General features: G+C 40.4%; 1 long non-coding RNA gene across 9 annotated transcripts in view; it reads left to right on the top strand.

Annotated features, from left to right (window-relative positions):
* Positions 1-19333, top strand: part of LOC123793773 (uncharacterized) — a 601572-nt gene that overhangs the window by 475978 nt on the left and 106261 nt on the right. The window lies entirely within an intron of this gene.

The raw sequence follows: 19333 nt of genomic DNA, 5'->3' as shown, positions 1-19333 counted from the left end.
AGTATCCTTGCCTATGAACTCTATGATATGAATTTATATTTCTTCACCACTCTCTTTTATTAGTCTTTCTTTTTCTTTCCTTTTTTCATTCTTTCTTTCTCTTCTTTTTTTTTTTTTCAAAGAAAGTTTTATTCTATGCTTTGAAAGGGCTACATCCTTATTCTTCAAACCCTAGAATACACCCACACCAGCCCAACCAAGGAAAGCTCCGAGAATTTTCCTTCCCACAGAAGGTCTTCAGACTGGCTGTTTATTTGCTGTGATTTCAGGGGCCCGGGGAAGCTTTTGTCTGGGTCAAGGGCAGCAGGGGCAGGCTTAAAGTGCATTCCTCAGCCTCAGTATTTGACCTAACATATAGATTTGGTTGTTTGGTTATGCTTCCACTCCTGGTCCAATCTCCTGTGAGGGTCTGTCCCTTCAAGATATGTACATGGGACCTCTTAAAGTAGAAGGGGTAGAACGGAGAGAGAGAGTTGTGGGAGGCAGCATGGAGTAACATTTCAGTCTAGAGCCCTGCTACTGAGAGAGTAATGTGCTGACCAGAAGCAGCAGTATCATCTAGACATTGTTAGAAATGTCTAGATTCTCAGGCCCCAGCCCAGTTGGTATTTCTGTTCCTATGATTTCCAGAAGGATGACAGTGCTGGGTACTCACAATTATTTTATCATTTAATCCTCAAAACATGTATTCTATCTCAGACAAAGAAACCAAAGCTTAGAGAGGTTGGAAGATATGCCGAAGGTCACACAGCTGGTAGGTGGTGGGGCTGGTATTCTAACTCAAGCCAGAAATCAGAACCTGCCCTCTCAATCTAGCATGATAACCTGTGCATGCCACAGATGTGGGGTTGTCCTTTATTCTTTCATTCAGGGTTTGTTCATTGAGTACATTGTGCTGGATAATGGGGTACAAGGTTAATAGGGCAGGGATTCTGTCCTCAAAGAACTCACAGTACGGTAGAGAAGAGATAAGAAAATAAATGATTGTCAAAAACGCCATGTATAAATGTCAGGAGAACAATCAGCTATTATCCCTGTGTCTAAGTGCTCTATCTTCTCTGATGAAGCTGAAGATTATTTCAGTTTCTTTTTAAAATTGTCTTGTCAACTAGCACCTGGCTGACCAAGTCATGGCAGTGCTCACACAGATGACAGAGTGTCCCTTACCAGGCCCATGGTGGAGGGGACTGATGAATCATGGGGAGGATTGAACAAGGTGAACTGTAGTGGGCTTTCACATTTTCAGATTCTATGAGCTTGAGCTAGAGTCAAATAAATCCTGAAGTCATATTTACCTAAACTAATATTCCACAACCCTACATATCTGCAGTTGATTGTTTAGAAGCTAAGTGCAAAACTTGACATTTTTCCCTTATAAAATTCCTTCCTGTCAGATGTACTTTGATGTGCTTTTGGAAACTGCTTTTATTATCCAGCATGACTGCTCTCAAGCCCAACCTTGTGTCTTCTGTAAATGTTATCTGTATGCCCTCTCTGTCCTCATTCATCCGACAGAATTTATTAAACATTCACTCTGGGCCAGGTGCCATGTTGATGCAGTAGGAGATGGACTCTCAAATTGGTTAATGAAAAAGCAGTGTCATGGTCAGTGCCGTGACTGAAAGATGCACAGGGATCGAGGGGAGCACAGAGAAGGTGGTGCCCAGTCAAGGCTGAGAGTAGAGATGGGGCAAAGAGAGAAGACTGCTTGGCTTGGTCTTGAGATCCACGTAGAAGTGGGGAAAAGGGGTGAAGCAGAGGAGCAGCTTGTGCAGAGGGAGGAGTGTGGGGAGGATGGAATCTAAGAAAGTGCGAATTCACTCATTAGGGCTACAGTATGGGATATAAAGGAGCTATGGGAATGATGCTGGATAGATCTTTCTAGAGCCACTGAATGGAGAGCACCTAGCAAACAGCTACTGAGAATTCACACCAGACTCCTACCAGGGAGCTCCTTTGTGAGTTAGACCTGGTCTTTTAGCCAACAGACTATACTGTTTACTCATCCTCAGTGCTATGGTATGGGTCAAGAAGGCGGGGGATGACTAAGAGGAAAAGGAGAACAAGAAAAGAAAAAGAATTTTTTTTTAAGATCTTATTTACTTACTTGACAGAGAGAGAGCACAAGCAGGGGGAGCAGCAGGCAGAGGGAGAAGGAGAAGCAAGCTCCCCACTGAACAGGGGGCCTGATGCTGGGCTCAATCCCAGGACCCTGGGATCATGACCTGAGTGTAAGGCAGACGCCCAACCAACTGAGCCACCCAGATGCCCCAAAAGGAACCTCTGGCTACAAAGTGTAAAAATGCAAAACCATAAGGGAAACACTTCGGGCAGTAGAAAGAAACGCACCTTAAATGTCAAAAATGAGAGAATTATCTGGAAAGATGCCACACTTTTAATCTCGAAGCAATAGTTAAATTCTGCTTCTAAAAGGCCTTACACATTTGTGTATATCTACTTAAAATTAGGTAAGAGACTAGAAACAGATGCACTATGGCAACTAATCCACTCCAAGGTAGAAACAAGTTCTAAAGACATTCTCTTTTATATACCTGTTGCTCAATTGACAAGATTATAGGATAGCCAGTCCCGTGCTAAGCCCAGTTAATTTTTTGCTAAGGAATGATGGGAAAATCTTTAGAAAATGTGTGAAGAAAGATAGGGACAATTCTTAACATTGACCATTTACCTTAAATTCATCAAGTGCTATGTATCTCTGACAATAAATTATCACCAAGGCATCTTGGTTTATTTAAGTTTTCCAAGCACTGTGGCAATTAAATAGGACCCAAATTAATTGGATAGTAGTTTAACCACTTCAGTACCTTTATAACAAACCTGGCTTCCACCACTACATAACCTGCCCCAAATTTAATTCAAACGAAATATAGAAATTCAAAAGCTTCAGGAATTCCTTATCTCTTACATATTTGATTCTTTCCAAGGGTACTGACCTCCTTCAGGAATTCCCTGCAATTTCACCTTCCACTTAATAACTGTATACTTGGCACTTTATATCATAAAGACATGTGTTTATATATATTGCGTGTGTGTGTATGGGGGAGGGAGAGAGATTTTCATCTTACATATGGGCATGGATGGTTTATCTCCCTCTCTAGATTTTTAAAGTTATGGGAAATTGGGCAAACACCCTGAACAGTGTGAGGCCTGTTTTCTCTGACTGAACATCAAACACAAGAAGAGTGTGTACAATGTACTTAGGCAGTGACATTGAAGCTCTCTTTCTGTAATTAGCTCACAGAATGACGGAGCCAAATGTGATCCACCATATCTCTTTCCACGACGCCTCTCCCTGCAATGCCAGGGCATATGTTCTATGCACCTTTGCCTTCCCGCCAGCAGCTCATAGACCCATCGTTCCCTGGTCATCTCTTCTCTCCGTGGCTCTCTGGTACAGGTGCCTTCATTCCTGAACCAAAAGCTCAGACTCAGTTTAGCTGGCCTTTTTTTATGCACATCTACAGTGACTCTGCTTTGCCCTGATAATTCTATTTCCAATGGCCTCTTAAAAATTAAAAAAAAAAAAAGAAAAAAAGAAAAACCTTTCTTCTATACCCTGCTTCCATGCATTTCTTGAGTTGCTGTCATGCACGTTGCCATCTTCTTAAGCACATTCTACTGATAAGTTTTCCTTTATTGTTTTGACTTCTTGTGTGCATAGGAGTACTTCGCACTGATCCATATATTTATAATTGAGATATATAAGAAAATATTAAGATGTGTAGTGGTGGCAAATACCACCGGCTTGATGCATTTTACACAATCTTGGAAGATTTAACTTCCCGTTATCATCATTTCACCTTCTTCCCCGGCAGAGGATACTGATGACAGCTGATCATTCCATCTTCTAGTTTTAAATAATCAGTACAGTGGAATCTCCCTTCCTTTCTCCTTCTTCTGGGTTAACTTTTTATTTCCTTGCCTTTTATCTGAATTGCCCGGCATGCCCTTAATCCTCTGTAGCTCTCCATCTGTGTTGTACCTGGAGCCACTTCCTTTCTGTGTCCTCATCGCACCCTGCACACATATTCAGCACCTATTATGTTTTCCTACACAAAGAATGAGCATTGTTCTCACTTGCTTTTCTATCGTGAATGACCTACCTAATAGCACAGTGGCTAGCATATAATATAACTTGAATGCGTACTTACTGAATAAGTAACATATACTTACTAAATAAATTTTCTCATCCTCCACTGGCCTGGGCTCCTATATAGATCCAAATTCATTTTGAGTCAGTTCAGGGAAGTATCGACGACTTTCCTAGGCCATGCACCGTATATTAGGCCTCAGTGAATGCCATCTGGCCGAACTTTATAATGCAGAATCCTCCACTGTGGCAAAAGATAATCACACCACCCTCCATTCACACATGTTTAGTTTCCACAAGCTATAGAATTTGAATTTTCACATATATTTAGCCGTATTTTTTCATGAGAGACAGATTTTAGATTTTTCAACTGCGATTGATGGTAACATGGATAGCCAAATATTTTACTTAGAATTAATAAAAACAGGTATGTATAACATAGGAAAGTTGGTATAGCATATGGAAGTAGGAGAGCATAATAGGACAGAATCTGAAATTGGACTGGAGTCCTTATTGCTTCCTTTATGAGTCTTGTGACTGTTATGGACTGAATTGTGCCCCCCCCCCATTCATATAGTGAAGCCCTAACCTAAGCGTGTTTGCATGTAGAGATAGGGTCTTTAAAAAAGGTAATTAAATTCAAATGAGGTCATAAGGGTGGGCCCTAATCCAATAGGACCTATGTCCTTACAAGAAGAGGAAGAGATACCAGAATGCTCTCTCTCTCTGCACACAGAGGAAAGGCCATGTGAGGACACAGCAAGAAGGCAGCTGTCCACAAGCCAGGAAAAGAGCCCTCATCAGGAACCAATCCAGCTGGCCCCTTAATCTTTGTCTTCTAGCCTCCAGAACTGTGAGGAAGTAAACTTCCATTGTTTAAGGCCCCCAACCTGTGATATCTTGTTATGGCATCCTGAGCAGCCTAATGCAGCCAAACATTAAAATCAGATTATATTTTTTGATCCTTAGGTTTTTTTCCCTTTTAATTGCAAAATGGGTAGGATAATACTATACTACAGCCACAGAACTGCAGTGAAGAGATAATCTGATGGTACATCTGGCATTTAGCACGGTGCCTGACACATAGTAAGTGCTTGGAAGCCAGTAGCTGTTATTATTACTCCAGGCAAATCATCCACTGTGACCTACATTCTTGAGCCTGACAGTCATGGAATCACATCTGGGATAACTAGGTCAGGAGAGATTGAGCCAATGAGAATTCTGCAAAGTCCTGGTCACTCCGAGTATATACACACATAGTTTGGTTGTCCTTGCTAACTGGAAACTCCAAGTGCACTATAGTAACAATTGATGAGGCACTTTATAGTCACATTAACCAATTAAAAAGACAACTTACCATGACGGAAGTAATTATTATTAATTAGTAATAAATTCTGTTGTAACCATACAAAAGAAGAGTGAGAGAAAAGGTGTAAAGGGCAAAGAATGTGAATCAGACTTTGCAAAGAATGTGAATCCGAAGGCTCAGTTTGCAGGATGGTAAGAACAGATGATTTTAGAAAAATTCACCTTGCCTCATGCGTCATTTTCACCAGAATGTCCTTCCTATAGAGCTATCTCTGCTTCCTTATTATTACCCCTGCTTTCATTTCCACACTGAACTTATTAAATTGGGGATGGATTTTCTCTGATGGATAGCCACCTGTATGAAATAACCCCATTTACTTTAGTTTCTTTCTCTTTCGGCTACTTACTTTGGTATAGGATGTCCTCAGAGCTCATCGGGATATCTTTCTGTATTTTTGTGGAATCATTGTGCATTGAAAGCTTTTATTCTTGATCTAATTATAAGAACCTTCCCTCCACCTCCGCCAGCTCGTAGCTAACTCCTGCCTGCCTGTGCTTCTTTGCAGTGCCGTGTGTCCCAGCCCTTATTACTCAGCCTGTATAGCAGGACTCCTGCAACGGGGGTTAGTGTTGGCGCTGATACCGTCCTCCACTTCCTGCTATCCCCCTTGCTCCTTTTCAGCACATCACGGCTGGCAAGCCTTGTTTCATGAGATGGGTCACTTCTGCCTTTCTTCCAAGGTGACTAACGACCACCAAGTGACCTGCTCCCAGGAAGCTTTGCTGAATGTGGTTCTGAGGTTCACCCACACATTCCTTCTTCAGATCAACAAATGAGCTATGATGTCCTTAGTCCAATCACATGATGTTTCCTCTTCAGAATTACATCAATGACATTCCTTTCTAAGCACTTCTTTTTCTTAAAGTAGCTCAGTAAAAAGTACTTTCATTTTCCCACGGTTGCTCATTAAAGTCAGTGTTGCTTCCACAACATCCGCCTCCATTTCATCTTCTTGAGCAAGACTATGACACATCTGTCCCTTTGACTTTTTTCTTTTTTCTTTTCTTTCTTTCTTTTTTTTAATAATTCTGATCCTATCTTATTGGTGCCACCCATTTACTGAGTCATCTTTACTTTTTGCTTTTTAACTTTTTAACTTTTTCCCTAAATGTCTCCATCAATTATATCTGCAAGTAGAGACATCTGTTTCATTTCTTATAACTTTATACCTTTTTCAGTTGCCCACAGGTCTCTGGCATTCCAGAAATGGAATGGGGCTCACTTACCTCTAATTACCTCTCATATTTTAAGGGTTACTCATTTCTCAATCTATACATTTAATGCAATCCTTATCAAAATACCACCAGCATTTTTCACACAGCTACAACAAACCATCCTAAAATTCATATGGAACCGCAAAAGACCCAGAATAGTCAAAGCAATCTTGATAAAGAAAAGCAAAGCTAGGGGCACCTGGGTGGCTCAGTTGTTAAGCGTCTGCCTTCGGCCCAGGGCGTGATCCCAGGGTCCTGGGATCAAGCCCCGCATCAGGTTCCCTGCTCTGCTGGGAGCCTGCTTCTTCCTCTCCCACGCCCCCTGCTTGTGTTCCCTCTCTCACTGGCTGTCTCTCTCCCTGTCAAATAAGTAAATAAAATCTTTTTTAAAAAATTAAAAAAAAAAAAGAAAAAGCTGGAGGCATCACAATTCTGTACTTCAAGCTCTATTACAAAGCTGTAGACATCAAGACAGTATGATACTGACACAAACACAGACACATAGATCAGTGGAACAGAATAGAAAACTCAGAAGTGGACCCACAACTATATAGTCAACTAATCTTCAGCAAAGCAGGAAAGAATATCCAATGGAAAAAAGACATTCTCTTCAACAAATGGTGTTGGGAGAACTGGACAGTCACATGCAGAAGAATGAAACTGGACCACTTTCTTACACCATACACAAAAATAAATTCAAAATGGATGAAAGACCTAACTGTGAAATGGGAAGACATCCAAATCCTAGAGGAGAACACAGGCAGCAACGTCTTTGACCTCAGCCACAGCAACTTCTTGCTAGACATGTCTCCCGAGGCAAGGGAAACAAAAGTAAAAATAAACTATTGGGACTTCATCAGGATAAAAAGCTTCTGCACACTGAAGGAAACAATCAGCAAAGCTGAAAGGCAACCTTCAGGATGGGAGAAGATATTTGCAAATGACCTACCTGATAAAAGGTTAGTATCCAAAATCTATAAAGAACTTATCAAACTCAACCCAAAAGACAAATAATCTAGTTAAGAAATGAGCAAAAGACATGAATAAACATTTTTCCAAATAAGACATACAGACGGCCAATAGACACATGAAAAGGTGTTCAACATCACTGATCACCAGGGAACTACGAATCAAAACTACAATGAGATACCACTTCACAACTGTCAGGATAGCTAAAATCAACAACATGGAAAAAACTGATGTTGGCGAGGATGCAGGGAAAGGGGAACCCTCTCACACTGTTGATGGGAATGCAAACTGGTGCAGCCACTCTCAAAAACAGTATGGAGGTTCCTCAAAAAGCTAAAAATAGAAAGAAATACCCTATGACCCAGCAATTGCAATAGTAGGTATTTACCCAAAGGTTACAAAAATACTGATTTGAAGGGGCATATGCACCCCAGTGTTTATAGCAGTATTACCAACAATGGCCAAATGATGAAAAGAGCCCAAATGACCATCAACTGGTGAATGGATAAAGAAGAGGCGGTAGACCATGGAATATTACTCAGTCATCAAAAAGAAGGAAATCTTGCCATTTGCAACCACATGGATGGAGCTAGAATGTATTATGCTAAGTGAAGTAAGCCAGTCAGAGAAAGACAAATATCATGATTTCACTCATATGTGGAATTTAGGAAACAAGACAGATGAACATAGGGGAAAGAAAAAAAAGAGAGGGAGGCAAACCATAAAAGAGACTCTTGTTATGGAGAACAAACTGAGGGTTGCTGGAGGGATGTGGGTCGGGTTGGGCTAAACTGGTGATAGGTATTAAGGAGGGCACTTGTTATGATGAGCACTGGATGTTATATATAAGTGATGAATCACTGAATTCTATTCCTGAAACTAATATTGCACTATATGTTAACTAATAAGAATTTAAGTAAAAACGTGAAACATTAAAAAAAATAAAAAATAATTTGAGGTTGGCAATAAAAAAACCTTACTCATTTCTAAGAGGATATTCCACACTCTTTGCCTTTGCATTAAATATTCTGTTATTATGGACAGTTCTAAGTATTTGAGTTTATGGTTCAATTTTTTATTACTTCTCAACCTATTCCACATTTTTATAAATACACTTAAATTCTCCATTTGACATTGCCCGTCTTAATAAATTCAGAGATGGTGCCAAATTATTGAACAAATATTCCTTTTTAGATTTCTTTGGGGAAGCATAAACTTTCACAAGTTTGAACCAACATACTTTGTATCTTCAACCCTATATTTCATGAACAAGATCACATATCTTTTAACCATATTCATCATGGAGAGTGAAGAAAAATAAACCTTTTTATGGCTCGTCCTCTGTGAAAAACTCTTTTTTTGGGGGGGAGAAATTCTCATTCTCCTCATTCTTAGGCTTTAATGAGAGGATTTTCAATCTACTCACCAGGAGAAGGACATATAGAAGAAAACTTTCTAACTGAACTTCTTGTTAAATTGGAGAAAAATTGCAGTGAATTCAGGCTCACTGTGGGAAAAGGAGCAGTCCTTCTGCCTGAAGAGACTGGGAACTGCACGGGGCAGGAGCTTGAGATCTACTGAACCCTGGGAGCCAGGGCTGTGGCTGTTCTGCAAACAGGCCTCAGCATGACCCTCTCACCCCTTTGGACTTGTTGGCTTTCACATGGCGAGCTGCTGCCGCTTCTTCACCTTTCTCTGTGTGGTGCACACGAGAGACATGCTCCCCTGTGTGGTGGATTCTCTAGCTTCTCTGACGGGCCTGGTATTGAAGTGTGGGTGATATGGGACCTGAGGCCCAGGACCAGTCAGGGTTGTGGGAGACTCTGCTGTGTTCTCCAGCTACACTAATAAGGTTGTGTCAATTGAAGCTTCTGAATTAACCAGTTACCTCTCTCGTTTGTGAGCATGCGTTATCAGCCAGCGTTCTGGACTAGAAGAGGGACACGTGGTATTGGGCACCAAATCCCAAGAGAGAATTCTTTATGTTGGTTGTGTGTGTGTGTGTGTGTGTGTGTGTGTGTGTGTGTGTGTGAGTTACTCACATATATATATATTTTTTAAAGATTTTATTTATTTATTTGACAGAGATAGAGACAGCCAGCGAGAGAGGGAACACAAGCAGGGGGAGTGGGAGAGGAAGAAGCAGGCTCATAGCAGAGGAGCCTGATGTGGGGCTCGATCCCAGAACGCCGGGATCACGCCCTGAGCTGAAGGCAGACGCTTAACCGCTGTGCCACCCAGGCGCCCCACTCACATATATTTTTAAGTTTTAAAATGACTGCAGATTTAGAGAACAATTGCAAAGCTAGTACAAGGAGTTCCCATTTATCCTTACCCAGCATCCCTTAAGATTAACATCTTACCATAACTGTGATGCACTTATCAAAACTAAGATACTAATACTGGAACAATACTATTAACTAAACAACAGACTTAGTATCACTAATGTCCTTATTCTGTCCCGGTGTCCTCTCCAGTATTCCACACTGCATTAGTTACTGTGTCTTCTTAGTTGCCGCCGATCTGTGATGATTTCTCTGTCTTTCCTTGGCTTTCATGACCTTGATGCTTTTGAAAAGGACTGTTCAGGAGTTTTGTTAGAATGACCCTCATTTTGGGTTTGTCAGATGTTTGCTCTTATTACTGGTGATGTTAATCTTGATCACTTAGTTATCAAGATGGTTTCTGCCAGCTTTCTTCACTGCAAAGTTACTTTTCCCCCCCTTTGTAATTAACAAGTATTTGGAAGAAGGTGTTTCAGGGCTCTGCAAATATCCTGTTACTCCATAAACTTTCACTCACTTTAGCATTTCTTGGGTGATCATGCTTCTAGCGGTTATTACTGTGGTGTTCTAATGGTGTTTTCTACTTTCCTCATTTCTTCTGTATTTATTGGAATTCTTATGTAAGGAATAGTTATCTCTTCTCCCCCATTCATTTATTGATTCAGTCATTTATTTATGTCGGTATGTCATCGTGGATACTTATTTTCTGGGTTATAATCCAATTCTATCATCATTGACCATTTGAAACTATTTCAGTTGACTCCTGTGTCCTTTTGACATGCTATCATCCCTTTAAAATTAAGCTACATTTTAATTTAGAACAACTTTAGATTTACAGAGAAGTTGCACAGATAGTACAGCGAGTTCTTTTTTTTTAAAACCTATTGATTTATTTTAGAGAAAGAGGGGACAGCGGGGGAGGGAGAGAGAAACCCAAGCAGACTCTGCGCTGAGCATGGAACCCAACACAGGGCTTGATCTCACCATCCTGAGATCAGGAAATGAGCCGAAAACCAAGAGTCGGCACTTAATGGACTGCACCACCCCAGGCACCCCTAGTGAGTTCTTATATATAATACCTTTACCCTATTTTCCTCATTGTCAGCATCTTACATTACCATGGTACACTTGTCAAAATGAAAAAACCTATTGGCAGATTACTAACTCTAGACTTTGGTTGGGTTTCATCCGTTTTTCCATTAATGTCTTCTTTTTGGTTTGGGATCCCGGCTAGTGTACCACATTGCTTTCGTTGTCCTGTCTCTGAGTCTCCTCTGCTCTGTGACGGTTTCTTGACCTTTCCTTGTTTTTCCTGACCTTGACAGTCTTGAGAAGTACCAGTCAGGTATCCTGCAGCCTGTCCCCCATTTTCGATTTGTCTAATGTTTTTCTCATGATTAGAATGGAGTTATGGGTTTTGGGAAAGAATGCCGTGGCTCTGAAGTGCCCTTCTCGTCACATCACATCAGAGGGGACATGACATCTGCCTGAGGGCACCCTAATGATATTAATCTTTGTCAGTTGGCTAAGGTGGCGTTTGCCAGGTTTCTCCTACTTTATTCTGTGCAAGCAAATCACTAAGCATAGCCCACCCTCAGGGAAGGAGGGCTAGGAATTAAAACGGTCCTTTGAGAGGGTGTAGTATCTACAGGTATTATTTAGAATTCTTCTGTAAAGAATACTTGCCTCTTCTTCCCCATCAGCCTTTGTTTGCACTAAGAATACCTCGGATTTCTCTTCTCTGAGAGTCCCTTAGGCCATATTTCCAGCTTTTTGTGTTCTTATTTGCATGATTTCTTCCTGTCGATTGTCTTTCTCCAGGTGTATATCTCATTAGTGCTTCGTGGCTTCTTTGGAACTCCGTTTCCTTCCCTGCGGCTCAGCTCTTTGTCTAGTCTCAGGCCCTAACGAATGCCTGGGCCCTCTTAGGTGCGGCAGGTGGTCTCCGGCTTCAAGGGCTGCCCTCTGCCGTCTCCTGACCACTCGCATATCTGTAGATACTTTCCCTGTGTCTTTGCTCCTAATCTGAGCTATTCCATCCCAGACAGAAGATTCTCTTCTGACCAAGCTCACCTAGTGTCGCCCTGCCATGGTTTTTGTGTTTGTTTTTGCTCCAGCTGTTGTTTTTCTCCAACTCCTCTGTTTTCCTTCCCTTTCCACCCACTCTACCATCTGGAACTCGATGTATTTATTTTCTCCTCTTTGCTCTTTTCTCGTGCCCGAAGGTGTCTCCTTGACTTCATTGTGGGTAGACGTTACCTGCTCAATAGTTGGACACCCCCTGTCATCATGGTGACTTGGCCCCCATGCAGTGCTGCGTGTCTGCCTCTCAGCTTACTGTGTTTCCCGTGTAGGCTGCTTTCCCTACACACAGCTTATACACAATTTACTGTGTGTGACGGTTTCGTTCTTGTCTCCATACTGCAAAACACGTAATAATGATAATAATTCTCTCAGCAAAAGTTGTTGTCGTTCATTGAGCGTCCAGCCTGTGCCAAGCACTGTGCTATCGGCTTTACATTCATAGACTTTCACAAGACGTTGTTATCATATCCCTTTTATACATGGGAAGGTTAGACTCAGAAGGGTGATTAACTTGCCAGGTTCACAGTGCTAATGTTAGAATTCCAAAGCCATTTTTCCTTACCATGTAATTCTGAGTCCTTCAATCATTATGCAGATTACTCTTGAGTTTCTCTATAGCACATCTTTGGCTCTCTGGATAGCATTTGAATTTTTGATGATGTTTAAATTAAAAGCACCCCAGTTTGTGGGTAAACATATCTCCTCTGGCTGTAAAATGTGAAGCTTCCCTCAAAACACTGACCTTGAATAATAATGAAGGACCGATGTCTTACATAATCCTCTTAACAACTCTTTGTGGTAGGCACAGTTTTATCCCCATTATACACATAGGAAATTGATTTTAAACAATTTTAGTAATTTGATCAATCTAATTACATAAACAAGTTAGTGGCCAAACCGGAGTTTGAACTCGGGTAATCTAACCCGAAGGCCATCCTCTTAACTAACTCTCCATATATTGCAGTGTTACTAGGGGCTCGTCCTAGCTATTATTAGCTATTAGCTTGTTTTGCTCCCCGTTAGTTACCTGTGCATACATTATCTGTTTCCTTACTCTTTCATCCACAGTCTTAACTGAGAATTATCATGTGGGAAATAAAATTTTGAGTGGGTCTCCAAGGGTAAATGAAGCATTTCATTTAGAAACTATCATTTAACATATTCTCAGACTATGATATCGTATTTATCTCCAGACCATTGAGAACAGTTAGTCATAAGGGTACATTAAGAGTTTAAACAGGTATTAGTCACAAAAGAAAAGCGATTGTAGCATCCTGCTTTGATTCGCCGATTGTGGGTAATAGAAAATAGTCACGTTAAGCGCTACAGACTAATTTCTAAGTGATACGGTCTTACAGATTTCCAAGTGTTAGTAATGTATAGTATGCTCTCTCTTGTCAAGCATTTTGAAATTTCATTACTGCAAGCTTGAAGGGATGCTCAGATACTTCCATTTGTTTGGAATATCACTGTGTTCAACATCAGGTATAATTGAGCCAAGGATTAGAACTTGAAAATCTTTGCGATTACAGAGATATTCATTATTAAAGAACTGATTATAATGGGATTTAACCTGTTACAACTAATTAGTGCAGGTTTTCTAAGTGAAGCAGAAGCTTGACCATTATTCAGCAATTTCAGTAATATGGAAAGCCATCCATATAAAAAATAAATAAATCCACTTAGATTCCAAAAGAAGTGCAATGAATTCGAGAATTTGAAAAAATAAAAATCTGCAGAAGGTGAGTTGAATATGTTTTCCATCGGTTTGCTCTTGAATTGCTACAATTATGGTATCTAATAGAAAAAAAGGATAATGGCAAAATGACTGAGATATAAAGTGTGGGCACTACATTGCTCTCTAAAAGCCTTCTGAATGATCACTCTTGCGTCAAAAAAATTGAAGACCTCAGACTCTCCACCCTCGTCTTTTAGCTCTTCTACTACAGTGAAATATGGGGGTTATCTTCATATCAGGTTCCGCGTCCTCTTCTCTTCAAGTCCCTTGATTCTAGGATAGTGCCGCTCAAGTATCATTCCGCGATATAAAAATGATAATTTCTGGAAATAGACAAGGCAGCATTTACCTCCCAGACTATTCTTTCCAATGACTCCATTACTACTAATGACCTCATTACTATCAGTGGCAGCCATGTGTCTCCTAGTTACCGAGAGATGCAAAAGATTTTAGGTTGTTGTTTTTTGAATTATGATTACACACACATGGTATGAAATCCACGGAGTACAAGCCATTCTACATTATGGTTGAACTCTTCCCATCTTGGCCCTCTGTGTTGGTTCCCCTCCAGAGGCAGCCACTGGTGCCAGTTTCTTGTGTGTGCTTCCAGAGGTACTCTGTTCTTTTCTGCAAGTAACAGCATTTCAAACCCAGGGCTGTGAAGCCCTTCTGAAATAAATTAACAGCTTCATGGAGGCCCAATTTACGCATCTATAATTCATCTATTTTTTTATAAGATTTTATTTATTTGAGAGAGCGAGCGAGTGAGAGAACACAAGCAGGGGGAAGCAGCAGGCAGAGGGAGAGGGAAAAGCAGGCTCCCCCCGAGCAGGGAGCCCAACGTGGGGCTCCATCCCAGGACCCTGGGATCATGACCTGAGCTGAAGGCAGATGCTTAACCAACTGAGCCACCCAGGTGCCCCCAGTTCATCTATTTTTAAGGGAGCATTTAAGGATGTACGTAAGTTTAGAGTCCTGGGACCATTGCCACAGTCCAATATGTAGAACATTTACATCACTCATAAAGATCCCTGTGACCATGTGCAATTATTCCCTGTTCCCACCCCAGCCTCAGGAAGCCACTAATCTACTTTCTGTCTCTATAGACTCCCTTTTCTGGACATTTTCTATAAATGCAGTCATATCATACATGGTCTTTTGTGACAGGCTTCTTTCACTTAGCCCAGTGTTGTTTTAAGATTCATACACATTGTAGCCTATAATACTACGTTATTTCTCTTTATTGCTGAGAAGTAGTCCATTGTATGTATGTACTACATATGGTTTATCCATTAATTCATTTATGACCATTTGGCTTGTTTCTACTTTTTGACTACTATGAATAGTATTGCTATGAATGTGGACCTACATTTTCATTTCTGTCCAGTAGATATGAAGAAGTGAAATTTCCTGGGATGTGTGGCAAATGTATGTTTAACATTTTATGGAACTGCCAGGTTGTTTCCAAAATGCGCATCACGCTTTTCGTTCCCCCAAACAAGGAAAGGGTTAACACAATTGGTCTGGATTGCTCAAAACCTGCACATTCCCAAGAAAGATCTGGTGTTAAGACTGGCCCTTCACTTGGCTCTTGGAAGTGAGCTCTGAGTTCTTGGAATTTTCTGCCTGATATGGGTGTTTATGGATGCCTGCTACCTTGGGCCATGGATTTGATCACATAGTTTATGTTAACGCTGTGATTTATGGGGAATATCTGCTTTTGCCCTGGGGAGGCTGGAGTTGGAGTAGCTGAGGTCAAGGGCAGAGATGTGGCATGTCTACATACGGATCTCCCACAAAAGTCCTGGACACCAAGTCTCCTATGAGCTTCTGTGGCTGATAGCACCTTGCATGTGTTGTCACACATCATTGCTGAAAGAATTACATGTGTCCATGTGACTCCACTGGGAAAGAACACCTGGAAGCTTGTACCTGGTTTCTCCTGGACTTCGCCCATGTGCCTTTTCATTTTGCTGATTTTAATCTATTTTCTTTCATTGTAATAAACAGTAATCATGAGTATAATAGTTTTTCTAGGTCCTGTAAGTGCTGGTAGTGAATCATCAAGGTTGAGGATAGGTTTGGGGATCCCCAACACATGGATCTTTCCCATTTTTCTATTTTATTGTTATTTTGTAGGATGTTTATAGTAGATTAAGAAAATTAGCTCCTGTTTGTGATATGAATTATAAGTATTTTCTCAAATTTATTTTTTTCTTTCAACTTTGTTTATAGTGTTTTATTCAATGCAAAAACTTCTTACTTTGTTGAGTCTAATTTATCATTTTAATGGCTTCTGTGTTCTGTATCATAATTAGAAAGGTCTTTCCCAGCCTGATTTTAATTAAAATTTTTTGTATATTTCCTTTTAAATCTTTGATCCATTAAGAATCTATTTTGATGTAAGGTATGAGGTAGGGATCTAAATTAATTGTTTTCAACATGACTAACCATTATTCCAACATTACTTATTGACTAATTTATCTTTTTTCCACTAATTTGAAATACCTCTTCTGTCATATAGTAATTTTTAAATTGTATTTTGGCCTATTTTTGGAATTTCTTTTGTCCCATTGATCCGTTTGACTATTCATGCCAAGCTCTTAATATTTTATTTTATAATAAGTTTCAGCATTTTCAAAGGCTAGTTCTCCCTCTCCTCGGCTTCTTATTTTTCTGTTTCAGAAATGTCCCGATTATTCCTACTTTTCGGTTTTTGTTTTAATTTTAACTTTTACTTGCACAGATTCTATTGGCAATTATGATTTAAATTGTATGAAATTTATAGATTCACCCACTGAGATATTGAATCTTTCTATTTGAATCAAGGGCATGCTTTTCATCTGTGCAGATCTTCTTGTCTTTCAGAGGTGTTTGAAATTTTATTTCATCCAGCACATCTTTAGCTAAGTTTATTTCCATCTCCTTTGTTGTCTTGTCTTTCCACAATGCAGGTAAATTCCGCACTGTGTCCTTGATTTGTAGATGCAGTTGCTTTTTTAGGTTTTCTTGACCAGATACTTGATTACCCATCTAATGTATGACAATAACATTCTAGCAAGTGGTCTTCTTTTATAATTTTTTGTTTCTTCACTCATCCCCCTCCCCCCCACCAAGGATATTTGTATAGGTTCTGTTCCACTCTGGAATGAGACGGTTTTTTACTGGAGCAGTTATTTTCAGGAGCATTATTGACAGGTGTGTGGGGAAGGGACCTGTGACATCATGTTTGGTGTGTGGTGGGTTTTTTGAGCTTTTATCTTTTCCCACAGCAACTAAGATGATCTTGGGGATGCTAACAATGCGGGATATTCCCCTTTCATTTGGGCTCATGGACAGTTTCTTACAAATATGGTTTATCTGTGCGATTCTTCACGTCCTACGTCTCACCTCACTGCTAGGTGTTTCTTAATAACTCGGCTCAATGACTCCTGCTGCCAGGGCACACACATATTATTGTTGTACTATTGTCTTGGATTGCTGCGGGAAATTGTGCTTTGCCACATTTTTCTGAGACCTACAATGTGGTCATCCTCTCTCAGCATCTTCCCATAATCCTATTTGACCTTCCTCCTATAGTATGATCTGGAATTCATGACTTCGTCAATTTTCCGAGAGTTTTCACTTTTCTTCTTGTTACTTTTATTTGATTTCCAAAAGGAAAAGTAAAAATTGTCACCTTAATTTCACAATTTAAAAATGGGAAGTCTACCCTCTCTATGAATGGGTAGTTTTAATACTTTAATAATGTTTAAATGTGTTAAACGTTTGTTCTTTTTGGGCTGGAGAGGGTAGGACTTGAGGTTAGAACCAGTGCTGCCTTCTGGGTTCCCTTTAATGATCCAGGGACACTTGGGTCTTTTTCTTGCAGGGAGCCCCTCTCCTTTCAATGTTTCTAAATCTGAAAGCATAAAAACTTTCCTTTCTTCTCCTTCCTCAGGTTATTCACCCAAGCTCTCTTTAGCCGATGAGAAGAACTGAAGGAAGTTTCCTTAATCTACCTCCTCTCTGGACCCTAATGCTGCCATCTCTAACCTTTGACCATTCATAAGCAACCCATGTGTCTCTCTCACAACATATAGCACACTTACCTGTCATCTGAGATATCTGAAAAACCCTGGGCTCTTTTCTTAGGGAGATTCTTCTTAAAGTGGCATGTGTCAATTTTAGCACATCGTTGGTCAAAGCAAGTCAAGTGACTAGTCTGTATTTTAATGGGGGAAGTATAGAACCCTCCCCCAAGAAAAACAAGGGAAGACAGATATTGGTGAGTGGTAATACAATATGGCATTTTTCAAGCTCTTGTGGAATACTTGCTATGTACTGAATGTTTTCAAGGATATTTCACAAAGAATTTTAATATTCTAAGGGAAAAAATCAAACTCCAAGGTGCAGGATTATATTACCTCTGAGGTTCCACACAGTACTGAAATTTTCTGAATTATTTTTATTAATTATATCAGAATATTTGTCTAGTTTAAGTACAGTCATAGAACAAGTTTGATGGATAATATTTTACAAGGTGGTTCACTTTAAGGGAGAGTAGAAATGGTGGTGGTGGGGAGGGGATGCCACAGCCAGAGGACTGCATAAGGCAGATGTTGGCTGTCCCTCGTCCTCCGGCTTCTCCATCCACACGTGCTGCCTACTTTATCCTCTGTTGACCCTAACTGTGAATCCATCACTTCTGGTCTCCTCCCCAGTAATCTTTAATCCTGTTGTAGTCCATTTGGGCCGTTATAACAAAGTACCACAGACTATGTAGCTTATAAACAAAAGGAACTTATTTTTCACAGTTCTGAAGGCAGACAAGTCCAAGACCAAGTTCCCAGAATGATCATGTTCTAGTGAGGGCCCTCTTCCTAGCTCATAGCACCTTCTTGCTATGTCCTCACACAGTTGAAAGTGGCTAGGGGGCTCTGTGGAGTCTCTTCTACAAGAGGATTAATGTCTCATGACATAGGCACCTCCCAAAGGCCTACCTCTTAATACCATGACATTGGGCATTTCAACACGCGAATTTGGTGGGAGGATGTAAAAAATTCAGGCCATAGCATCTCAAAAACTTTTTGAGTTTTTTAGTAAATTTTCTTGAGGGAAGCAGAAGAGGGTGTTTACATTATATCCTTCAGCCAACCAATTAGACAATCCCTAACATGCATTTGTTTTCTCCAAGGGTCTTTTTGGAGCTTCACTCTCTGGCCATTTCATTGCTCAGAATCCAAGCTTGGTAGCTCTCTATCTTTCCCTCTTTATCTCAGTTTTCCCTTTTTCCCCCTCTCAAGAACAACATTTTCTCTCTTTGCCTTATGCATAGGATATTAACAATCCTTGGTCGCTACAGTTCCCCACACTGGAGCTTTACCCTCTAATGACTCTTCAAAGTATTTCGTACCTAACACAAACAATGGCTCCCTAGCAAGTGTTTGGTGAATAATCTCTTGTATCCCTGTTGCATTAGTGTGAGGATGCTCTTAGCACATGAGAGGAGAAGGACTGGATGAAGACGTTGAGACAAGGTCAAATGTAATTGAAGAGGTGTCCGTGCCCATTCTAACATGC

The sequence above is a fragment of the Ursus americanus genome, chromosome 35 (genome assembly GCF_024610735.1).
Source record: "Ursus americanus isolate L20-20 chromosome 35, mUrsAme1.1.p, whole genome shotgun sequence".
Taxonomy (NCBI): domain Eukaryota; kingdom Metazoa; phylum Chordata; class Mammalia; order Carnivora; family Ursidae; genus Ursus; species Ursus americanus.
The sequence above is the reverse complement of the archived record's forward strand: the minus strand, read 5'-3'. Positions and strand labels throughout refer to the sequence as shown.